Below are 22846 nucleotides of genomic sequence, written 5' to 3'. Positions count from 1 at the left end.
AATTCCGTGTTGCACATCACACATGAAAGGAGCCTTGATTTCCTTGATGGCACTCCAGAGAAACCCCAAGAACACTGTTTCAAGGCTAGAGGGATCCTGAGGTCACTGTAGCCACAGGAAAGAGCTCCGTGGACCAAAAATCAACTCGAGATGAGAGGTTAGTCCCTGGCTTCGACTCCAGAGGAATACCACCTTACCACAAGCACCTCAAGAGGACGCTTCTCTCAGCTCTAGGTATGTGAGAGGGACGCTGAGTTTGCGGCCTCAAGTGGAATGTACACTGCGATGCCCTGACGCGAAATAAGGCCGGATATCCCTGCAGTGACTTGAATGCAGGCTCGTCTTGCATCTCATAAGATGAAAGGATGTCTGAATACTCTTTGAAGACCACAGAGAAAGACCTAGTTCCCCACCTCATCGCGACCGGAGTCCTCACATCCTTTGAAAACTCCAGAGGTACGGGGAGATCAGTGCCTCCAAAGGAGACGATGCCTGACTCCTCGTGAAACTTGATAGGAGTCCCAGGATTCCTGTGGCACGTGGAAAGGGACCCTTGGTCTCCCGCCTCAGCTGGAGAGGCGTCCCAATTGCCCTGCCAAGCCTCGAGGAGAATACCGAGTTGTCCCTCGCAACTAGGCAGGAGTCCTGACGTCGCTGAATAAACACGTGGGTGGAAGGGCCATCCCCGTCGTAGCTCGAGAATATACCCCAGGTTCCCGCCGCAACTCGAGAAAAACCATGAGACTTCCCCCTCGCCGCAAGATGAGGCCCGATTCCCCTGCACTGCATTCAAAGCAATTCCGTATTGCACATCAAACACGAAAGGAGCCTTGATTTCCTTGATGGCACTCCAGAGAAACCCCAAGAACACTGTTTCAAGGCTAGAGGGATCCTGAGGTCACTGTAGCCACAGGAAAGAGCTCCGTGGACCAAAAATCAACTCGAGATGAGAGGTTAGTCCCTGGCTTCGACTCCAGAGGAATACCACCTTACCACAAGCACCTCAAGAGGAGGCTTCTCTCAGCTCTGGGTATGTGAGAGGGACCCTGAGTTTGCGGCCTCAAGTGGAATGTACACTGCGATGCCCTGAAGCGAAATAAGGCCGGATATCCCTGCAGTGACTTGAATGCTGGCTCGTCTTGCATCTCCCAAGATGAAAGGATGTCTGAATCCCCTGTGGAGACCACAGAGAAAGACCTACTTCCCCACTTCATGGCGACAGGGGGCCTCACATCCTTTGAAAACTCCAGAGGTACGCGGAGATCAGTGCCTCCAAAGGAGACGATGCCTGACTCCTCGTGAAACTTGATAGGAGTCCCAGGATTCCTGTGGCACGTGGAAAGGGACCCTTGGTCTCCGCCTCAGCTGGAGAGGCGTCCCAATTGCCCTGCCAAGCCTCGAGGAGAATCCCGAGTTGTCCCTCGCAACTAGGAAGGAGTCCTGACGTCGCTGAACAAACACGTGTGTGGAAGGGCCATCCCCGTCGTAACTCGAGAATATACCCCAGGTTCCCGCCGCAACTCGAGAAATCCATGAGACGTCCCCCTCGCCGCGAGATGAGGCCAGATTCCCCTGCAGTGCGTGCAGAGCAATTCCGTGTTACACATCACACATGAAAGAAGCCTTGATTTTCTTGATGGCACTCCAGAGAAACCCCAAGAACACTGTTTCAAGGCTAGAGGGATCCTGAGGTCACTGTAGCAACACGAAAGAGCTCCGTGGACCAAAAATCAACTCGAGATGAGAGGTTAGTCCCTGGCTTCAACTCCAGAGGAATACCACCTTACCACAAGCACCTCAAGAGGAGGCTTCTCTCAGCTCTAGGTATGTGAGAGGGACCCTGAGTTTGCGGCCTCAAGTGGAATGGACACCGCGATGCCCTGACTCGAAATAAGGCCGGATATCCCTGCAGTGACTTGAATGCAGTCTCGGCTTGCATTTCCCAAGACGAAAGGGTGTCTGAATCCCCTGTGGAGACCACAGAGAAAGACCTAGTTCCCCACCTCATCGCGACCGGAGGCCTCACATCGTTTGAAAATTCCAGACGTACGTAGATATCAGTGCCTCCAAGGGAGACGATGCCTGACTCCTCGTGAAACTTGATAGGAGTCCCAGGATTCCTGTGGCACGTGGAAAGGGACCCTTGGTCTCCCGCCTCAGCTGGAGAGGCGTCCCAGTTGCCCTGCCAAGCCTCGAGGAGAATCCCGAGTTTTCCCTCGCAACTAGGCAGGAGTCCTGCCGTCGCTGAACAAACACGTGGGTGGAAGGGCCATCCCCGTCGTAAAACGAGAATATACCCCAGGTTCTCGCCGCAACTCGAGAAAAACCATGAGACTTCCCCTTCGCCGCGAGATGAGGCCCGATTCCCCTGCACTGCATGCAGAGCAATTCCGTGTTACACATCAAACATGAAAGAAGCCTTGATTTTCTTGATGGCACTCCAGAGAAATCCCAAGAACACTGTTTCAAGGCTAGAGGGATCCTGAGGTCACTGTAGCAACACGAAAGAGCTCCGTGGACCAAAAATCAACTCGAGATGAGAGGTTAGTCCCTGGCTTCGACTCCAGAGGCATACAACCTTACCACAAGCACCTCAAGAGGAGGCTTCTCTCAGCTTTAGGTATGTGAGAGGGACCCTGAGTTTGCGGCCTCAAGTGGTATGTACACTGCGATGCCCTGACGCGAAATAAGGCCGGATATCCCTGCAGTGACTTGAATGCAGGCTCGTCTTGCATCTCCCAAGATGAAAGGATGTCGGAATCCCCTGTGGAGACCACAGAGAAAGACCTAGTTTCCCACTTCATGGCGACCGGGGGCCTCACATCCTTTGAAAACTCCAAAGGTACGCGGAGATCAGTGCCTCCAAAGGAGACGATTCCTGACTCCTCGTGAAACTTGATAGGAGTCCCAGGATTACTGTGGCACGTGGAAAGGGACCCTTGGTCTCCCGCCTCAGCTGGAGAGGCGTCCCAATTGCCCTGCCAAGCCTCGAGGAGAATCCCGAGTTGTCCCTCGCAACTAGGCAGGAGTCCTGACGTCGCTGAACAAACACGTGTGTGGAAGGGCCATCCCCGTCGTAACTCGATAATATACCCCAGGTTCTCGCCGCAACTCGAGAAAAACCATGAGACTTCCCCCTCGCCGTGAGATGAGGCCCGATTCACCTGCACTGCATGCAGAGCAATTCCGAGTTGCACATCACACATGAAAGGAGTCTTGATTTCCTTGATGGCACTCCAGAGAAACCCCAAGAACACTGTTTCAAGGCTAGAGGGATCCTGAGGTCACTGTAGCCACACGAAAGAGCTCCGTGGACCACAAATCAACTCGAGATGAGAGGTTAGTCCCTGGATTCGACTCCAGAGGAATACCACCTTACCACAAGCACCTCAAAAGGAGGCTTCTCTCAGCTCTAGGTATGTGAGAGGGACCCTGAGTTTGCGGCCTCAAGTGGAATGGACACCGCGATGCCCTGACTCGAAATAAGGCCGGATATCCCTGCAGTGACTTGAATGCAGGCTCGTCTTGCATCTCCCAAGACGAAAGGATGTCTGAATCCCCTGTGGAGACCACAGAGAAAGACCTAGTTCCCCATCTCATCACGACCGGAGGCCTCACATCCTTTGAAAACTCCAGAGGAACGCGGAGATCAGTGCCTCCAAAGGAGCCGATGTCTGACTCCTCGTGAAACTTGATAGGAGTCCCAGGATTCCTGTGGCACGTGGAAAGGGACCCTTGGTCTCCCGCCTCAGCTGGAGAGGAGTCCGAATTGCCCTGCCAACCCTCGAGGAGAATCCCGAGTTGTCCCTCGCAACTAGGCAGGAGTCCCTGCGTCGCTGACCAAACACGTGGGTGGAAGGGCCATCCTCGTCGTAACTCGAGAATATACCCCAGGTTACCACCGCAACTCGAGAAAAACCATGAGACTTCCCCCTCACCGCGAAATGAGACCCGATTCCCCTGCACTGCGTGCAGAGCAATTCCGTGTTGCACATCACACATGAAAGGAGCCTTGATTTCCTTGATGGCACTCCAGAGAAAGCCCAAGAACACTGTTTCAAGGCTAGAGGGATCCTGAGGTCACTGTAGCAACACGAAAGAGCTCCGTGGACCAAAAATCAACTCGAGATGAGAGGTTAGTCCCTGGCTTCGACTCCAGAGGAATACCACCTTACCACAAGCACCTCAAGAGGAGGCTTCTCTCAGCTCTAGGTATGTGAGAGGGACCCTGAGTTTGCGGCCTCAAGTGGAATGGACACCGCGATGCCCTGACTCGAAATAAGGCCAGATATCTCTGCAGTGACTTGAATGCCGGCTCGTCTTGCATCTCCCAAGATGAAAGGATGTTTGAATCCCCTGTGGAGACCACAGAGAAAGACCTAGTTCCCCACCTCATCGCGACCTGAGGCCTCAAATCCTTTGAAAACTCCAGAGGTACGCGGAGATCAGTGCCTCCGAAGGAGACGATGCCTGACTCCTCGCGAAACTTGATAGGAGTCCCAGGATTCCTGTGGCACGTGGAAAGGGACCCTTGGTCTCCCGCCTCAGCTGGAGAGGCATCCCAATTGCCCTGCCAAGCCTCCAGGAGAATCCCGAGTTGTCCCTCGCAACTAGGCAGGAGTCCTGTCGTCGCTGAACAAACACGTGTGTGGAAGGGCCATCCCCGTCGTAACTCGAGAATATACCCCAGGTTCCCGCCGCAACTCGAGAAAAACCATGAGACGTCCCCCTCGCCGCGAGATGAGGCCAGATTCCCCTGCACTGCGTGCAGAGCAATTCCGTGTTGCACATCACACATGAAAGGAGCCTTGATTTCCTTGATGGCACTCCAGAGAAACCCCAAGAACACTGTTTCAAGGCTAGAGGGATCCTGAGGTCACTGTAGCCACACGAAAGAGCTCCGTGGACCAAAAATCAACTCGAGATGAGAGGTTAGTCCCTGGCTTCGACTCCAGAGGAATACCACCTTACCACAAGCACCTCAAGAGGACGCTTCTCTCAGCTCTAGGTATGTGAGAGGGAACCTGAGTTTGCGGCCTCAAGTGGAATGTACACTGCGATGCCCTGAAGCGAAATAAGGCCGGATATCCCTGCAGTGACTTGAATGCTGGCTCGTCTTGCATCTCCCAAGATGAAAGGATGTCTGAATCCCCTGTGGAGACCACAGAGAAAGACCTAGTTCCCCACTTCATGGCGACCGGGGGCCTCACATCCTTTGAATACTCCAGAGGTACGCGGAGATCAGTGCCTTCAAAGGAGACGATGCCTGACTCCTCGGGAAACTTGATAGGAGTCCCAGGATTCCTGTGGCACGTGGAAAGGGACCCTTGGTCTCCCGCCTCAGCTGGAGAGGCGTCCCAATTGCCCTGCCAAGCCTCGAGGAGAATCCCGAGTTTTCCCTCGCAACTAGGCATGAGTCCTGCCGTCGCTGAACAAACACGTGGGTGGAAGGGCCATCCCCGTCGTAACACGAGAATATACCACAGGTTCTCGCCGCAACTCGAGAAAAACCATGAGACTTCCCCCTCGCCGCGAGATGAGGCCCGATTCCCCTGCACTGCATACAGAGCAATTCCGTGTTACACATCAAACATGAAAGAAGCCTTGATTTTCTTGATGGCACTCCAGAGAAACCCCAAGAACACTGTTTCAAGGCTAGAGGGATCCTGAGGTCACTGTAGCAACACGAAAGAGCTCCGTGGACCAAAAATCAACTCGAGATGAGAGGTTAGTCCCTGGCTTCGACTCCAGAGGCATACCACCTTACCACAAGCACCTCAAGAGGAGGCTTCTCTCAGCTCTAGGTATGTGAGAGGGACCCTGAGTTTGCGGCCTCAAGTGGAATGGACACCGCGATGCCCTGACTCGAAATAAGGCCGGATATCCCTACAGTGACTTGAATGCAGGCTCGTCTTGCATCTCCCAAGACGAATGGATGTCTGAATCCCCTGTGGAGACCACAGAGAAAGACCTAGTTCCCCATCTCATCACGACCGGAGGCCTCACATCTTTGAAAACTCCAGAGGTACGCGGAGATCAGTGCCTCCAAAGGAGCCGATGTCTGACTCCTCGTGAAACTTGATAGGAGTCCCAGGATTCCTGTGGCACGTGGAAAGGGACCCTTGGTCTCCCGCCTCAGCTAGACAGGCGTCCCAATTGCCCTGCCAAGCCTCCAGGAGAATCCCGAGTTGTCCCTCGCAACTAGGCAGGAGTCCTATCGTCGCTGAACAAACGTGTGTGGAAGGGCCATCCCCGGCGTAACTCGAGAATATACCCCAGGTTCCCGCCGCAACTCGAGAAAAACCATGAGACTTCCCCCTCGCCGCGAGATGAGGCCCGATTCCCCTGCACTGCATTCAAAGCAATTCAGTATTGCACATCAAACATGAAAGGAGCCTTGATTTCCTTGATGGCACTCCAGAGAAACCCCAAGAACACTGTTTCAAGGCTAGAGGGATCTGAGGTCACTGTAGCAACAAGAAAGAGCTCCGTGGACCAAGAATCAACTCGAGATGAGAGGATAGTTCCTGGCTTCAACACCAGAGGAATACCACCTTACCACAAGCACCTCAAGAGGAGGCTTCTCTCAGCTCTAGGTATGTGAGAGGGACCCTGAGTTTGCGGCCTCAAGTGGAATGGACACTGCGATGCCCTGACGCGAAATAACGCCGGATATCCCTGCAGTGACTTGAATGCAGGCTCGTCTTGCATCTCCCAAGACGAAAGGATGTTTGAATCCCCTGTGGGGACCACAGAGAAAGACCTAGTTCCCCACCTCATCGCGACCGGAGGCCTCACATCCTTTGAAAACGCCAGACGTACTTAGATATCAGTGTCTCCAAGGGAGATGATGCCTGACTCCTCGTGAAACTTGATAGGAGTCCCAGGATTCCTGTGACACGTGGAAAGGGACCCTTGGTCTCCCGCCTCAACTGGAGAGGCGTCCTCATTGCCCTGCCAAGCCTCGAGGAGAATCCCGAGTTTTCCCTCGCAACTAGGCAGGAGTCCTGCCGTCGCAGAACAAACACGTGGGTGGAAGGGCCATCCCCGTCGTAACTCGAGAATATACCCCAGGTTCCCGCCCCAACTCGAGAAAAACCATGAGACTTCCCTCTCACCGCGAGATGAGGCCCGATTCCCCTGCACTGCGTGCAGAGCAATTCCGTGTTGCACATCACACATGAAACGAGCCTTGATTTCCTTGATGGCACTCCAGAGAAACCCCAAGAACACTGTTTCAAGGCTAGAGGGATCCTGAGGTCACTGTAGCCACACGAAAGAGCTCCGTGGACCACAAATCAACTCGAGATGAGAGGTTAGTCCCTGGCTTCAACTCCAGAGGAATACCACCTTACCACAAGCACCTCAAGAGTAGGCTTCTCTCAGCTCTAGGTATGTGAGAGGGACCCTGAGTTTGCGGCCTCAATTCGAATGGACACTGCGATGCCCTGACTCGAAATAAGGCCGGATATAACTGCAGTGACTTGAATGCAGGCTCGTCTTGCATCTCCCAAGACGAAAGGATGTCTGAATCCCCTGTGGAGACCACAGAGAAAGACCTAGTTCCCCACCTCATCGCGACCGGAGGCCTCACATCCTTTGAAAACTCCAGAGGTACGCGGAGATCAGTGCCTCCAAGGGAGACGATTCCTGACTCCTCATGAAACTTGATAGGAGTCCCAGGATTCCTGTGGCACGTGGAAAGGGAACCTTGGTCAACCGCCTCAGCTGGAGAGGCGTTCCAATTGTCCTGCCAGGCTCGAGGAGAATCCCGACTTGTCCCTCGCAACTAGGAAGGAGTCCTGACGTCGCTGAACAAACACGTGGGTGGAACGGCCATCGCCGTCGTAACACGAGAATATACCCCAGGTTCTTGCCGCAACTCGAGAAAAACCATGAGACTTCCCCCTCGCGTGAGATGAGGCCCGATTCCCCTGCACTGCATGCAGAGCAATTCCGTGTTACACATCAAACATGAAAGAAGCCTTGATTTCCTTGATGGCACTCCAGAGAAACCCCAAGAACACTGTTTCAAGGCTAGAGAGATCCTGAGGTCACTGTAGCAACACGAAAGAGCTCCGTGGACCAAAAATCAACTCGAGATGAGAGGTTAGTCCCTGGCTTCGACTTCAGAGGAATACCACCTTACCACAAGCACCTCAAGAGGAGGCTTCTCTCAGCTCTAGGTATGTGAGAGGGACCCTGAGTTTGCGGCCTGAAGTGGAATGGACTCTGCGATGCCCTGACACGAAATAAGGCCGGATATCCCTGCAGTGACTTGAATGCAGTCTCATCTTGCATCTCCCAAGATGAAAGGATGTCTGAATCCCCTGTGGAGAACACAGAGAAAGACCTAGTTCCCCACTTCATGGCGACCGGAGGCCTCACATCCTTTGAAAACTCCAGAGGTACGCGGAGATCAGTGCCTCCAAAGGAGACGATGCCTGACTCCTCGTGAAAATTGATACAAGTCCCAGGATTCCTGTGGCACGTGGAAAGGGACCCTTGGTCTCCCGCCTCAGCTGGAGAGGAGTCCCAATTGCCCTGCCAAGCCTCGAGGAGAATCCCGAGTTGTCCCTCGCAACTAGGCAGGAATCCTGCCGTCGCTGACCAAACACGTGGGTGGAAGGGCCATCCTCGTCGTAACTCGAGAATATACCCAAGGTTCCCACCGCAACTCGAGAAAAACCATGAGACTTCCCCCTCGCCGCGAGATGAGACCCGATTCCCCTGCACTGCGTGCAGAGCAATTCCGTGTTGCACATCACACATGAAAGGAGCCTTGATTTCCTTGATGGCACTCCAGAGAAACCCCAAGAACACTGTTTCAAGGCTAGAGGGATCCTGAGGTCACTGTAGCCACACCAAAGAGCTCCGTGGACCAAAAATCAACTCGAGATGAGAGGTTAGTCCCTGGCTTCGACTCCAGAGGAATACCACCTTACCACAAGCACCTCAAGAGGAGGCTTCTCTCAGCTCTAGGTATGTGAGAGGGACCCTGAGTTTGCGGTCTCAAGTGGAATGGACACCGCGATGCCCTGACTCGAAATAAGGCCAGATATCTCTGCAGTGACTTGAATGCCGGCTCGTCTTGTATCTCCCAAGATGAAAGGATGTTTGAATCCCCTGTGGAGACCACAGAGAAAGACCTAGTTCCCCACCTCATCGCGACCTGAGGCCTCAAATCCTTTGAAAACTCCAGAGGTACGCGGAGATCAGTGCCTCCAAAGGAGACGATGCCTGACTCCTCGTGAAACTTGATAGGAGTCCCAGGATTCCTGTGGCACGTGGAAAGGGACACTTGGTTTCCCGCCTCAGCTGGAGAGGCGTCCCAATTGCCCTGCCAAGCCTCAAGGAGAATCCCGAGTTGTCCCTCGCAACTAGGCAGGAGTCCGGACGTCGCTGATCAAACACGTGTGTGGAAGGGCCATCCCCGTCGTAGCTCGAGAATATACCCCAGGTTCCCGCCGCAACTCGAGAAAAACCATGAGACTTCCCCCTCGCCGCAAGAGGAGGCCCGATTCCCCTGCACTGCATTCAAAGCATTTCCGTATTACACATCAAACATGAAAGGAGCCTTGATTTCCTTGATGGCACTCCAGAGAAAACCCAAGAACACTGTTTCAAAGCTAGAGGGATCCTGAGGTCACTGTAGCCACACGAAAGAGCTCCGTGGACCACAAATCAACTCGAGATGAGAGGTTAGTCCCTGGCTTCGACTCCAGAGGAATACCACCTTACCACAAGCACCTCAAGAGGAGGCTTCTCTCAGCTCTAGGTATGTGAGAGGGACCCTGAGTTTGCGGCCTCAAGTGGAATGGACACCGCAATGCCCTGACACGAAATAAGGCCGGATATCCTTGCAGTGACTTGAATGCAGGCTGGTCTTGCATCTCCCAAGATGAAAGGATGTCTGAATCCCCTGTGGAGACCACAGAGAAAGACCTAGTTCCCCACCTCATTGCGACCGGAGGCGTCACATCCTTTGAAAACTCCAGACGTACGCGGAGATCAGTGCCTCCAAAGGAGACGATGCCTGACTCCTCGTGAAACTTGATAGGAGTCCCAGGATTCCTGTGGCACGTGGAAAGGGACCCTTGGTCTCCCGCCTCAGCTGGAGAGGCGTCCCAATTGCCCTGCCAAGCCTCGAGGAGAATCCCGAGTTGTCCCTCGCAACTAGGCATGAGTCCTGACGTCGCTGAACAAACATGTGGGTGGAAGGGCCATCCCCGTCGTAACTCGAGAATATACCCCAGGTTCCCGCCGCAACTCGAGAAAAACCATGAGACGTCCCACACACCGCGAGATGAGGCCAGATTCCCCTGCAGTGCGTGCAGAGCAATTCCGTATTGCACATCACACATGAAAGGAGCCTTGATTTCCTTGATGGCACTCCAGAGAAACCCCAAGAACACTGTTTCAAGGCTAGAGGGATCCTAAGGTCACTGTAGCTACACGAAAGAGCTCCGTGGACCAAAAATCAACTCGAGATGAGAGGTTAGTCCCTGGCTTCGACTCCAGAGGAAACCACCTTACCACAAGCACCTCAAGAGGAGGCTTCTCTCAGCTCTAGGTATGTGAGAGGGACCCTGAGTTTGTGGCCTCAAGTGGAATGGACACCGCGATGCCCTGACTCGAAATAAGGCCGGATATCCCTGCAGTGACTTAAATGCAGGCTCGTCTTGCATCTCCCAACACGAAAGGATGTCTGAATCCCCCGTGGAGACCACAGAGAAAGACCTAGTTCCCCACCTCATCGCGACCGGAGGCCTCACATCCTTTGAAAACTTCAGAGGTACGCGGATATCAGTGCCTCAAAGTAGACGATGCCTGACTCCTCGTGAAACTTGATACGAGTCCCAGGATTCCTGTGGCACGTGGAAAGGGACCCTTGGTCTCCCGCCTCAGCTGGAGAGGCGTCCCAAATGCCCTGCCAAGTCTCGAGGAGAATCCCGAGTTGTCCCTCGCAACTAGGCAGGAGTCCTGACGTCGCTGAACAAACACGTGGGTGGAAGGGCCATCCCCGTCATAACTCGAGAATATACCACAGGTTCCTGCCGCAACTCGAGAAAAACCATGAGACTTCCGCCTCGCCGCAAGATGAGGCCCGATTCCCCTGCACTGCGTGCAGAGCAATTCCGTGTTGCACATCACACATGAAAGGAGCCTTGATTTCCTTGATGGCACTCCAGAGAAACCCCAAGAACACTGTTTCAAGGCTAGAGGGATCCTGAGGTCACTGTAGCAACACGAAAGAGCTCCGCGGACCACAAATCAACTGGAGATGAGAGGTTAGTCCCTGGCTTCAACTCCAGAGGAATACCACCTTACCACAAGCACCTCAAGAGGAGGCTTCTCTCAGCTCTAGGTATGTGAGAGGGACCCTGAGATTGCAGCCTCAATTCGAATGGACACTGCGATGCCCTGACTCGAAATAAGGCCGGATATAACTGCAGTGACTTGAATGCAGGCTCGTCTTGCATCTCCCAAGACGAAAGGATGTCTGAATCCCCTGTGGAGACCACAGAGAAAGACCTAGTTCCCCACCTCATCGCGACCGGAGGCCTCACATCCTTTGAAAACTCCAGAGGTACGCGGAGATCAGTGCCTCCAAGAGAGACGATTCCTGACTCCTCGTGAAACTTGATAACAGTCCCAGGATTCCTGTGGCACGTGGAAAGGGAGCCTTGGTCCCCCGCCTCAGCTGGAGAGGCGTTCCAATTGCCCTGCCAAGCCTCTAGGAGAATCCCGAGTTGTCCCTCGCAACTAGGAAGGAGTCCTGACGTCGCTGAAAAAACACGTGGGTGGAAGGGCCATCCCCGGCGTAACTCGAGAATATACCCCAGGTTCCCGCCGCAACTCGAGAAAAACCATGAGACTTCCCCCTCGCCGCGAGATGAGGCCCGATTCCCCTGCACTGCATTCAAAGCAATTCAGTATTGCACATCAAACATGAAAGGAGCCTTGATTTCCTTGATGGCACTCCAGAGAAACCCCAAGAACACTGTTTCAAGGCTAGAGGGATCTGAGGTCACTGTAGCAACAAGAAAGAGCTCCGTGGACCAAGAATCAACTCGAGATGAGAGGATAGTTCCTGGCTTCAACACCAGAGGAATACCACCTTACCACAAGCACCTCAAGAGGAGGCTTCTCTCAGCTCTAGGTATGTGAGAGGGACCCTGAGTTTGCGGCCTCAAGTGGAATGGACACTGCGATGCCCTGACGCGAAATAACGCCGGATATCCCTGCAGTGACTTGAATGCAGGCTCGTCTTGCATCTCCCAAGACGAAAGGATGTTTGAATCCCCTGTGGGGACCACAGAGAAAGACCTAGTTCCCCACCTCATCGCGACCGGAGGCCTCACATCCTTTGAAAACGCCAGACGTACTTAGATATCAGTGTCTCCAAGGGAGATGATGCCTGACTCCTCGTGAAACTTGATAGGAGTCCCAGGATTCCTGTGACACGTGGAAAGGGACCCTTGGTCTCCCGCCTCAACTGGAGAGGCGTCCTCATTGCCCTGCCAAGCCTCGAGGAGAATCCCGAGTTTTCCCTCGCAACTAGGCAGGAGTCCTGCCGTCGCAGAACAAACACGTGGGTGGAAGGGCCATCCCCGTCGTAACTCGAGAATATACCCCAGGTTCCCGCCCCAACTCGAGAAAAACCATGAGACTTCCCTCTCACCGCGAGATGAGGCCCGATTCCCCTGCACTGCGTGCAGAGCAATTCCGTGTTGCACATCACACATGAAACGAGCCTTGATTTCCTTGATGGCACTCCAGAGAAACCCCAAGAACACTGTTTCAAGGCTAGAGGGATCCTGAGGTCACTGTAGCCACACGAAAGAGCTCCGTGGACCACAAATCAACTCGAGATGAGAGGTTAGTCCCTGGCTTCAACTCCAGAGGAATACCACCTTACCACAAGCACCTCAAGAGTAGGCTTCTCTCAGCTCTAGGTATGTGAGAGGGACCCTGAGTTTGCGGCCTCAATTCGAATGGACACTGCGATGCCCTGACTCGAAATAAGGCCGGATATAACTGCAGTGACTTGAATGCAGGCTCGTCTTGCATCTCCCAAGACGAAAGGATGTCTGAATCCCCTGTGGAGACCACAGAGAAAGACCTAGTTCCCCACCTCATCGCGACCGGAGGCCTCACATCCTTTGAAAACTCCAGAGGTACGCGGAGATCAGTGCCTCCAAGGGAGACGATTCCTGACTCCTCATGAAACTTGATAGGAGTCCCAGGATTCCTGTGGCACGTGGAAAGGGAACCTTGGTCAACCGCCTCAGCTGGAGAGGCGTTCCAATTGTCCTGCCAGGCTCGAGGAGAATCCCGACTTGTCCCTCGCAACTAGGAAGGAGTCCTGACGTCGCTGAACAAACACGTGGGTGGAACGGCCATCGCCGTCGTAACACGAGAATATACCCCAGGTTCTTGCCGCAACTCGAGAAAAACCATGAGACTTCCCCCTCGCGTGAGATGAGGCCCGATTCCCCTGCACTGCATGCAGAGCAATTCCGTGTTACACATCAAACATGAAAGAAGCCTTGATTTCCTTGATGGCACTCCAGAGAAACCCCAAGAACACTGTTTCAAGGCTAGAGAGATCCTGAGGTCACTGTAGCAACACGAAAGAGCTCCGTGGACCAAAAATCAACTCGAGATGAGAGGTTAGTCCCTGGCTTCGACTTCAGAGGAATACCACCTTACCACAAGCACCTCAAGAGGAGGCTTCTCTCAGCTCTAGGTATGTGAGAGGGACCCTGAGTTTGCGGCCTGAAGTGGAATGGACTCTGCGATGCCCTGACACGAAATAAGGCCGGATATCCCTGCAGTGACTTGAATGCAGTCTCATCTTGCATCTCCCAAGATGAAAGGATGTCTGAATCCCCTGTGGAGAACACAGAGAAAGACCTAGTTCCCCACTTCATGGCGACCGGAGGCCTCACATCCTTTGAAAACTCCAGAGGTACGCGGAGATCAGTGCCTCCAAAGGAGACGATGCCTGACTCCTCGTGAAAATTGATACAAGTCCCAGGATTCCTGTGGCACGTGGAAAGGGACCCTTGGTCTCCCGCCTCAGCTGGAGAGGAGTCCCAATTGCCCTGCCAAGCCTCGAGGAGAATCCCGAGTTGTCCCTCGCAACTAGGCAGGAATCCTGCCGTCGCTGACCAAACACGTGGGTGGAAGGGCCATCCTCGTCGTAACTCGAGAATATACCCAAGGTTCCCACCGCAACTCGAGAAAAACCATGAGACTTCCCCCTCGCCGCGAGATGAGACCCGATTCCCCTGCACTGCGTGCAGAGCAATTCCGTGTTGCACATCACACATGAAAGGAGCCTTGATTTCCTTGATGGCACTCCAGAGAAACCCCAAGAACACTGTTTCAAGGCTAGAGGGATCCTGAGGTCACTGTAGCCACACCAAAGAGCTCCGTGGACCAAAAATCAACTCGAGATGAGAGGTTAGTCCCTGGCTTCGACTCCAGAGGAATACCACCTTACCACAAGCACCTCAAGAGGAGGCTTCTCTCAGCTCTAGGTATGTGAGAGGGACCCTGAGTTTGCGGTCTCAAGTGGAATGGACACCGCGATGCCCTGACTCGAAATAAGGCCAGATATCTCTGCAGTGACTTGAATGCCGGCTCGTCTTGTATCTCCCAAGATGAAAGGATGTTTGAATCCCCTGTGGAGACCACAGAGAAAGACCTAGTTCCCCACCTCATCGCGACCTGAGGCCTCAAATCCTTTGAAAACTCCAGAGGTACGCGGAGATCAGTGCCTCCAAAGGAGACGATGCCTGACTCCTCGTGAAACTTGATAGGAGTCCCAGGATTACTGTGGCACGTGGAAAGGGACACTTGGTTTCCCGCCTCAGCTGGAGAGGCGTCCCAATTGCCCTGCCAAGCCTCAAGGAGAATCCCGAGTTGTCCCTCGCAACTAGGCAGGAGTCCGGACGTCGCTGATCAAACACGTGTGTGGAAGGGCCATCCCCGTCGTAGCTCGAGAATATACCCCAGGTTCCCGACGCAACTCGAGAAAAACCATGAGACTTCCCCCTCGCCGCAAGAGGAGGCCCGATTCCCCTGCACTGCATTCAAAGCATTTCCGTATTACACATCAAACATGAAAGGAGCCTTGATTTCCTTGATGGCACTCCAGAGAAAACCCAAGAACACTGTTTCAAAGCTAGAGGGATCCTGAGGTCACTGTAGCCACACGAAAGAGCTCCGTGGACCACAAATCAACTCGAGATGAGAGGTTAGTCCCTGGCTTCGACTCCAGAGGAATACCACCTTACCACAAGCACCTCAAGAGGAGGCTTCTCTCAGCTCTAGGTATGTGAGAGGGACCCTGAGTTTGCGGCCTCAAGTGGAATGGACACCGCAATGCCCTGACACGAAATAAGGCCGGATATCCTTGCAGTGACTTGAATGCAGGCTGGTCTTGCATCTCCCAAGATGAAAGGATGTCTGAATCCCCTGTGGAGACCACAGAGAAAGACCTAGTTCCCCACCTCATTGCGACCGGAGGCGTCACATCCTTTGAAAACTCCAGACGTACGCGGAGATCAGTGCCTCCAAAGGAGACGATGCCTGACTCCTCGTGAAACTTGATAGGAGTCCCAGGATTCCTGTGGCACGTGGAAAGGGACCCTTGGTCTCCCGCCTCAGCTGGAGAGGCGTCCCAATTGCCCTGCCAAGCCTCGAGGAGAATCCCGAGTTGTCCCTCGCAACTAGGCATGAGTCCTGACGTCGCTGAACAAACATGTGGGTGGAAGGGCCATCCCCGTCGTAACTCGAGAATATACCCCAGGTTCCCGCCGCAACTCGAGAAAAACCATGAGACGTCCCACACACCGCGAGATGAGGCCAGATTCCCCTGCAGTGCGTGCAGAGCAATTCCGTATTGCACATCACACATGAAAGGAGCCTTGATTTCCTTGATGGCACTCCAGAGAAACCCCAAGAACACTGTTTCAAGGCTAGAGGGATCCTAAGGTCACTGTAGCTACACGAAAGAGCTCCGTGGACCAAAAATCAACTCGAGATGAGAGGTTAGTCCCTGGCTTCGACTCCAGAGGAAACCACCTTACCACAAGCACCTCAAGAGGAGGCTTCTCTCAGCTCTAGGTATGTGAGAGGGACCCTGAGTTTGTGGCCTCAAGTGGAATGGACACCGCGATGCCCTGACTCGAAATAAGGCCGGATATCCCTGCAGTGACTTAAATGCAGGCTCGTCTTGCATCTCCCAACACGAAAGGATGTCTGAATCCCCCGTGGAGACCACAGAGAAAGACCTAGTTCCCCACCTCATCGCGACCGGAGGCCTCACATCCTTTGAAAACTTCAGAGGTACGCGGATATCAGTGCCTCAAAGTAGACGATGCCTGACTCCTCGTGAAACTTGATACGAGTCCCAGGATTCCTGTGGCACGTGGAAAGGGACCCTTGGTCTCCCGCCTCAGCTGGAGAGGCGTCCCAAATGCCCTGCCAAGTCTCGAGGAGAATCCCGAGTTGTCCCTCGCAACTAGGCAGGAGTCCTGACGTCGCTGAACAAACACGTGGGTGGAAGGGCCATCCCCGTCATAACTCGAGAATATACCACAGGTTCCTGCCGCAACTCGAGAAAAACCATGAGACTTCCGCCTCGCCGCAAGATGAGGCCCGATTCCCCTGCACTGCGTGCAGAGCAATTCCGTGTTGCACATCACACATGAAAGGAGCCTTGATTTCCTTGATGGCACTCCAGAGAAACCCCAAGAACACTGTTTCAAGGCTAGAGGGATCCTGAGGTCACTGTAGCATCACGAAAGAGCTCCGCGGACCACAAATCAACTGGAGATGAGAGGTTAGTCCCTGGCTTCAACTCCAGAGGAATACCACCTTACCACAAGCACCTCAAGAGGAGGCTTCTCTCAGCTCTAGGTATGTGAGAGGGACCCTGAGATTGCAGCCTCAATTCGAATGGACACTGCGATGCCCTGACTCGAAATAAGGCCGGATATAACTGCAGTGACTTGAATGCAGGCTCGTCTTGCATCTCCCAAGACGAAAGGATGTCTGAATCCCCTGTGGAGACCACAGAGAAAGACCTAGTTCCCCACCTCATCGCGACCGGAGGCCTCACATCCTTTGAAAACTCCAGAGGTACGCGGAGATCAGTGCCTCCAAGAGAGACGATTCCTGACTCCTCGTGAAACTTGATAACAGTCCCAGGATTCCTGTGGCACGTGGAAAGGGAGCCTTGGTCCCCCGCCTCAGCTGGAGAGGCGTTCCAATTGCCCTGCCAAGCCTCTAGGAGAATCCCGAGTTGTCCCTCGCAACTAGGAAGGAGTCCTGACGTCGCTGAAAAAACACGTGGGTGGAAGGGCCATCCCCGTCGTAACACGAGAATATACCCCAGGTTCTCTCCGCAACTCGAGAAAAACCATGAGACTTCCCCCTCGCCGCGAGATGAGGCCCGATTCCCCTGCAGTGCGTGCAGAGCAATTCCGTGTTACACATCAAACATGAAAGAAGCCTTGATTTCCTTGATGGCACTCCAGAGAAACCCCAAGAACACTGTTTCAAGGCTAGAGGGATCCTGAGGTCACTGTAGCCACACGAAAGAGCTCCGTGGACCACAAATCAACTCGAGATGAGAGGTTAGTCCCTGGATTCAACTCCAGAGGAATACCACCTTACCACAAGCACCTCAAGAGGAGGCTTCTCTCAGCTCTAGGTATGTGAGAGGGACCCTGAGTTTGCGGCCTCAAGTGGAATGGACACCGCTATGCCCTGACTCAAAATAAGGCCGAATATCCCTGCAGTGACTTGAATGCAGGCTCATCTTGCATCTCCGAAGACGACAGGATGTCTGAATCCCCTGTGGAGACCACAGAGAAAGACCTAGTTCCCCATCTCATCATGACCGGAGGCCTCACATCCTTTGAAAACTCCAGAGGTACGCGGAGATCAGTGCCTCCAAAGGAGCCGATGCCTGACTCCTCGTGAAACTTGATAGGAGTCCCAGGATTCCTGTGGCACGTGGAAAGGGACCCTTGGTCTCCCGCCTCAGGTGGAGAGGCGTCCCAATTGCCCTGCCAAGCCTCGAGGAGAATCCCGAGTTGTCCCTCGCAACTAAGCAGGAGTCCCTGCGTCGCTGACCAAACACGTGGGTGGAAGGGCCATCTTCGTCGTAACTCGAGAATATACCCCAGGTTCCCGCCGCAACTCGAGAAAAACCATGAGACTTCCCCCTCGCCGCGAGATGAGACCCGATTCCCCTGCACTGCGTGCAGAGCAATTCCGTGTTGCACATCACACATGAAAGGAGCCTTGATTTCCTTGATGGCACTCCAGAGAAACCCCAAGAACACTGTTTCAAGGCTAGAGTGATACTGAGGTCACTGTAGCAACACGAAAGAGCTCCGTGGACCAAAAATCAACTCGAGATGAGAGGTTAGTCCGTGGCTTCGACTCCAGAGGCATACCACCTTACCACAAGCACCTCAAGAGGAGGCTTCTCTCAGCTCTAGGTATGTGAGTGGGACCCTGAGTTTGCGGCCTCAAGTGGAATGTACACTGCGATGCCCTGACGCGAAATAAGGCCGGATATCCCTGCAGTGACTTGAATGCAGGCTCGTCTTGCATCTCCCAAGATGAAAGGATGTCGGAATCCCCTGTGGAGACCACAGAGAAAGACCTAGTTCCCCACTTCATGGCGACCGGGGGCCTCATATCCTTTGAAAACTCCAGAGGTACGCGGAGATCAGTGCCTCCAAAGGAGACGATGCCTGACTCCTCGTGAAACTTGATAGGAGTCCCAGGATTCCTGTGGCACGTGGAAAGGTACCCTTGGTCTCCCGCCTTAGCTGGAGAGGCGTCCCAGTTGCCCTGCCAAACCTCGAGGAGAATCCCGAGTTGTCCCTCGCAACTAGGAAGGAGTCCTGACGTCGCTGAACAAACACGTGGGTGGAAGGGCCATCCCCGTCGTAACTCGAGAATATACCCCAGGTTCCCGCCGCAACTCGAGAAAAACCATGAGACGTCCCCCTCGCCGCGAGATGAGGCCAGATTCCCCTGCAGTGCGTGCAGAGCAATTCCGTGCTGCACATCACACATGAAAGGAGCCTTGATTTCCTTGATGGCACTCCAGAGAAACCCCAAGAACACTGTTTCAAGGCTAGAGGGATCCTGAGGTCACTGTAGCTACACGAAAGAGCTCCGTGGACCAAAAATCAACTCGAGATGAGAGGTTAGTCCCTGGCTTCAACTCCAGAGGAATACCACCTTACCACAAGCACCTCAAGAGGAGGCTTCTCTCAGCTCTAGGTATGTGAGAGGGACCCTGAGTTTGCGGCATCAAGTGGAATGGACACCGCGATGCCCTGACTCGAAATAAGGCCGGATATCCCTGCAGTGACTTGAATGCAGGCTCGGCTTGCATTTCCCAAGACGAAAGGATGTCTGAATCCCTTGTGGAAACCACAGAGAAAGACCTAGTTCCCCACCTCATCGCGACCGGAGGCCTCACATACTTTGAAAATTCCAGAGGTACACTGAGATCAGTGCCTCCAAAGGAGACGATGCCTGAATCCTCGTGAAACTTGATAGGAGTCCCAGGATTCCTGTGGCACGTGGAAAGGGACCCTTGGTCTCCCGCCTCTGCTGGAGAGGCGTCCCAATTGCCCTGCCAAGTCTCGAGGAGAATCCCGAGTTGTCCCTCGCAACTAGGCAGGAGTCCTGACGTCGCTGAACAAACACGTGGGTGGAAGGGCCATCCCCGTCATAACTCGAGAATATACCACAGGTTCCCACCGCAACTCGAGAAAAACCATGAGACTTCCGCCTCGCCGCAAGATGAGGCCCGATTCCCCTGCACTGCATTCAAAGCAATTCAGTATTGTACAGCAAACATGAAAGGAGCCTTGATTTCCTTGATGGCACTCCAGAGAAACCCCAAGAACACTGTTTCAAGGCTAGAGGGATCTGAGGTCAGTGTAGCAACACGAAAGGGCTCTGTGGACCAAGAATCAACTCGAGATGAGAGGTTAGTCCCTGGCTTCAACACCAGAGGCATACGACCTTACCACAAGCACCTCAAGAGGAGGCTTCTCTCAGCTCTAGGTATGTGAGAGGGACCCTGAGTTTGCGGCCTCAAGTGGAATGGACACTGCGATGCCCTGACGCGAAATAACGCCGGATATCTCTGCAGTGACTTGAATGCAGGCTCGTCTTGCATCTCCCAAGACGAAAGGATGTCTGAATCCCCTGTGGAGACCACAGAGAAAGACCAAGTTCCCCACCTCATCGCGACCGGAGGCCTCACATCCTTTGAAAACTCCAGACGTACCTAGAGATCAGTGCCTCCAAGGGAGACGATGCCTGACTCCTCGTGAAACTTGATAGGAGTCCCAGGATTCCTGTGGCACGTGGAAAGGGACCCTTGGTCTCCCGCCTCAGCTGGAGAGGCGTCCCAATTGCCCTGCCAAGCCTCGAGGAGAATCCCGAGTTTTCCCTCGCAACTAGGCAGGAGTCCTGCCGTCGCTGAACAAACACGTGGGTGGAAGGGCCATCCCCGTCGTAACTCGAGAATATACCACAGGTTCCCGCCGCAAGTCGAGAAAAACCATGAGACTTCCCTCTCACCGCGAGATGAGGCCCGATTCCCCTGCACTGCGTGCAGAGCAATTCCGTGTTGCACATCACACATGAAAGGAGCCTTGATTTCCTTGATGGCACTCCAGAGAAACCCCAAGAACACTGTTTCAAGGCTAGAGGGATCCTGAGGTCACTGTAGCAACACGAAAGAGCTTCGTGAACCACAAATCAACTGGAGATGAGAGGTCAGTCTCTGGCTTCAACTCCAGAGGAATACCACCTTACCACAAGCACCTCAAGAGGAGCCTTCTCTCAGCTCTAGGTATGTGAGAGGGACCCTGAGTTTGCAGCCTCAATTCGAATGGACACTGCGATGCCCTGACTCGAAATAAGGCCGGATATAACTGCAGTGACTTGAATGCAGGCTCGTCTTGCATCTCCCAAGACGAAAGGATGTCTGAATCCCCTGTGGAGACCACAGAGAAAGACCTAGTTCCCCACCTCATCGCGACCGGAGGCCTCACATCCTTTGAAAACTCCAGAGGTACGCGGAGATCAGTGCCTCCAAGGGAGACGATTCCTGACCCCTCGTGAAACTTGATAACAGTCCCAGGATTCCTGTGGCACGTGGAAAGGGAACCTTGGTCCCCCGCCTCTGCTGGAGAGGCGTTCCAATTGCCCTGCCAAGCCTCGAGGAGAATCCCGAGTTGTCCCTCGCAACTAGGAAGGAGTCCTGACGTCGCTGAACAAACACGTGTGTGGAAGGGCCATCCCCGTCGTAACTCGAGAATATACCACAGGTTCCCGCCGCAACTCGAGAAAAACCATGAGACGTCCCCCTCGCCGCGAGATGAGGCCAGATTCCCCTGCAGTGCGTGCAGAGCAATTCCGTGCTGCACATCACACATGAAAGGAGCCTTGATTTCCTTGATGGCACTCCAGAGAAACCCCAAGAACACTGTTTCAAGGCTAGAGGGATCCTGAGGTCATTGTAGCTACACGAAAGAGCTCCGTGGACCAAAAATCAACTCGAGATGAGAGGTTAGTCCCTGGCTTCAACTCCAGAGGAATACCACCTTACCACAAGCACCTCAAGAGGAGGCTTCTCTCAGCTCTAGGTATGTGAGAGGGACCCTGAGTTTGCGGCATCGAGTGGAATGGACACCGCGATGCCCTGACTCGAAATAAGGCCGGATATCCCTGCAGTGACTTGAATGCAGGCTCGGCTTGCATTTCCCAAGACGAAAGGATGTCTGAATCCCTTGTGGAAACCACAGAGAAAGACCTAGTTCCCCACCTCATCGCGACCGGAGGCCTCACATCCTTTGAAAACTCCAGACGTACGGAGAGATCAGTGCCTCCAAGGGAGACGATGCCTGACTCCTCGTGAAACTTGATAGGAGTCCCAGGATTCCTGTGGCACGTGGAAAGGGACCCTTGGTCTCCCGCCTCAGCTGGAGAGGCGTCCCAATTGCCCTGCCAAGCCTCGAGGAGAATCCCGAGTTTTCCCTCGCAACTAGGCAGGAGTCCTGCCGTCGCTGAACAAACACGTGGGTGGAAGGGCCATCCCCGTCGTAACTCGAGAATATACCCCAGGTTCCCGCCGCAACTCGCGAAAAACCATGAGACTTCCCCCTCGCCGTGAGATGAGGCCCGATTCCCCTGCACTGCGTGCAGAGCAATTCCGTGTTGCACATCACACATGAAAGGAGCCTTGATTTCCTTGATGGCACTCCAGAGAAACCCCAAGAACACTGTTTCAAGGCTAGAGGGATCCTGAGGTCACTGTAGCAACACGAAAGAGCTCCGTGAACCACAAATCAACTGGAGATGAGAGGTAAGTCTCTGGCTTCAACTCCAGAGGAATACCACCTTACCACAAGCACCTCAAGAGGAGCCTTCTCTCAGCTCTAGGTATGTGAGAGGGACCCTGAGTTTGCAGCCTCAATTCGAATGGACACTGCGATGCCCTGACTCGAAATAAGGCCGGATATAACTGCAGTGACTTGAATGCAGGCTCGTCTTGCCTCTCCCAAGACGAAAGGATGTCTGAATCCCCTGTGGAGACCACAGAGAAAGACCTAGTTCCCCACCTCATCGCGACCGGAGGCCTCACATTGTTTGAAAACTTCAGACGTACGCGGAGATCAGTGCCTCCAAAGGAGACGATGCCTGACTCCTCGTGAAACTTGATAGGAGTCCCAGGATTCCTGTGGCACGTGGAAAGGGACCCTTGGTCACCCGCCTCAGCTGG

Source organism: Cervus elaphus, chromosome 24 (assembly GCF_910594005.1).
Source record: "Cervus elaphus chromosome 24, mCerEla1.1, whole genome shotgun sequence".
Lineage (NCBI taxonomy): Eukaryota > Metazoa > Chordata > Mammalia > Artiodactyla > Cervidae > Cervus > Cervus elaphus.
Note: the sequence above shows the minus strand (reverse complement) of the source record.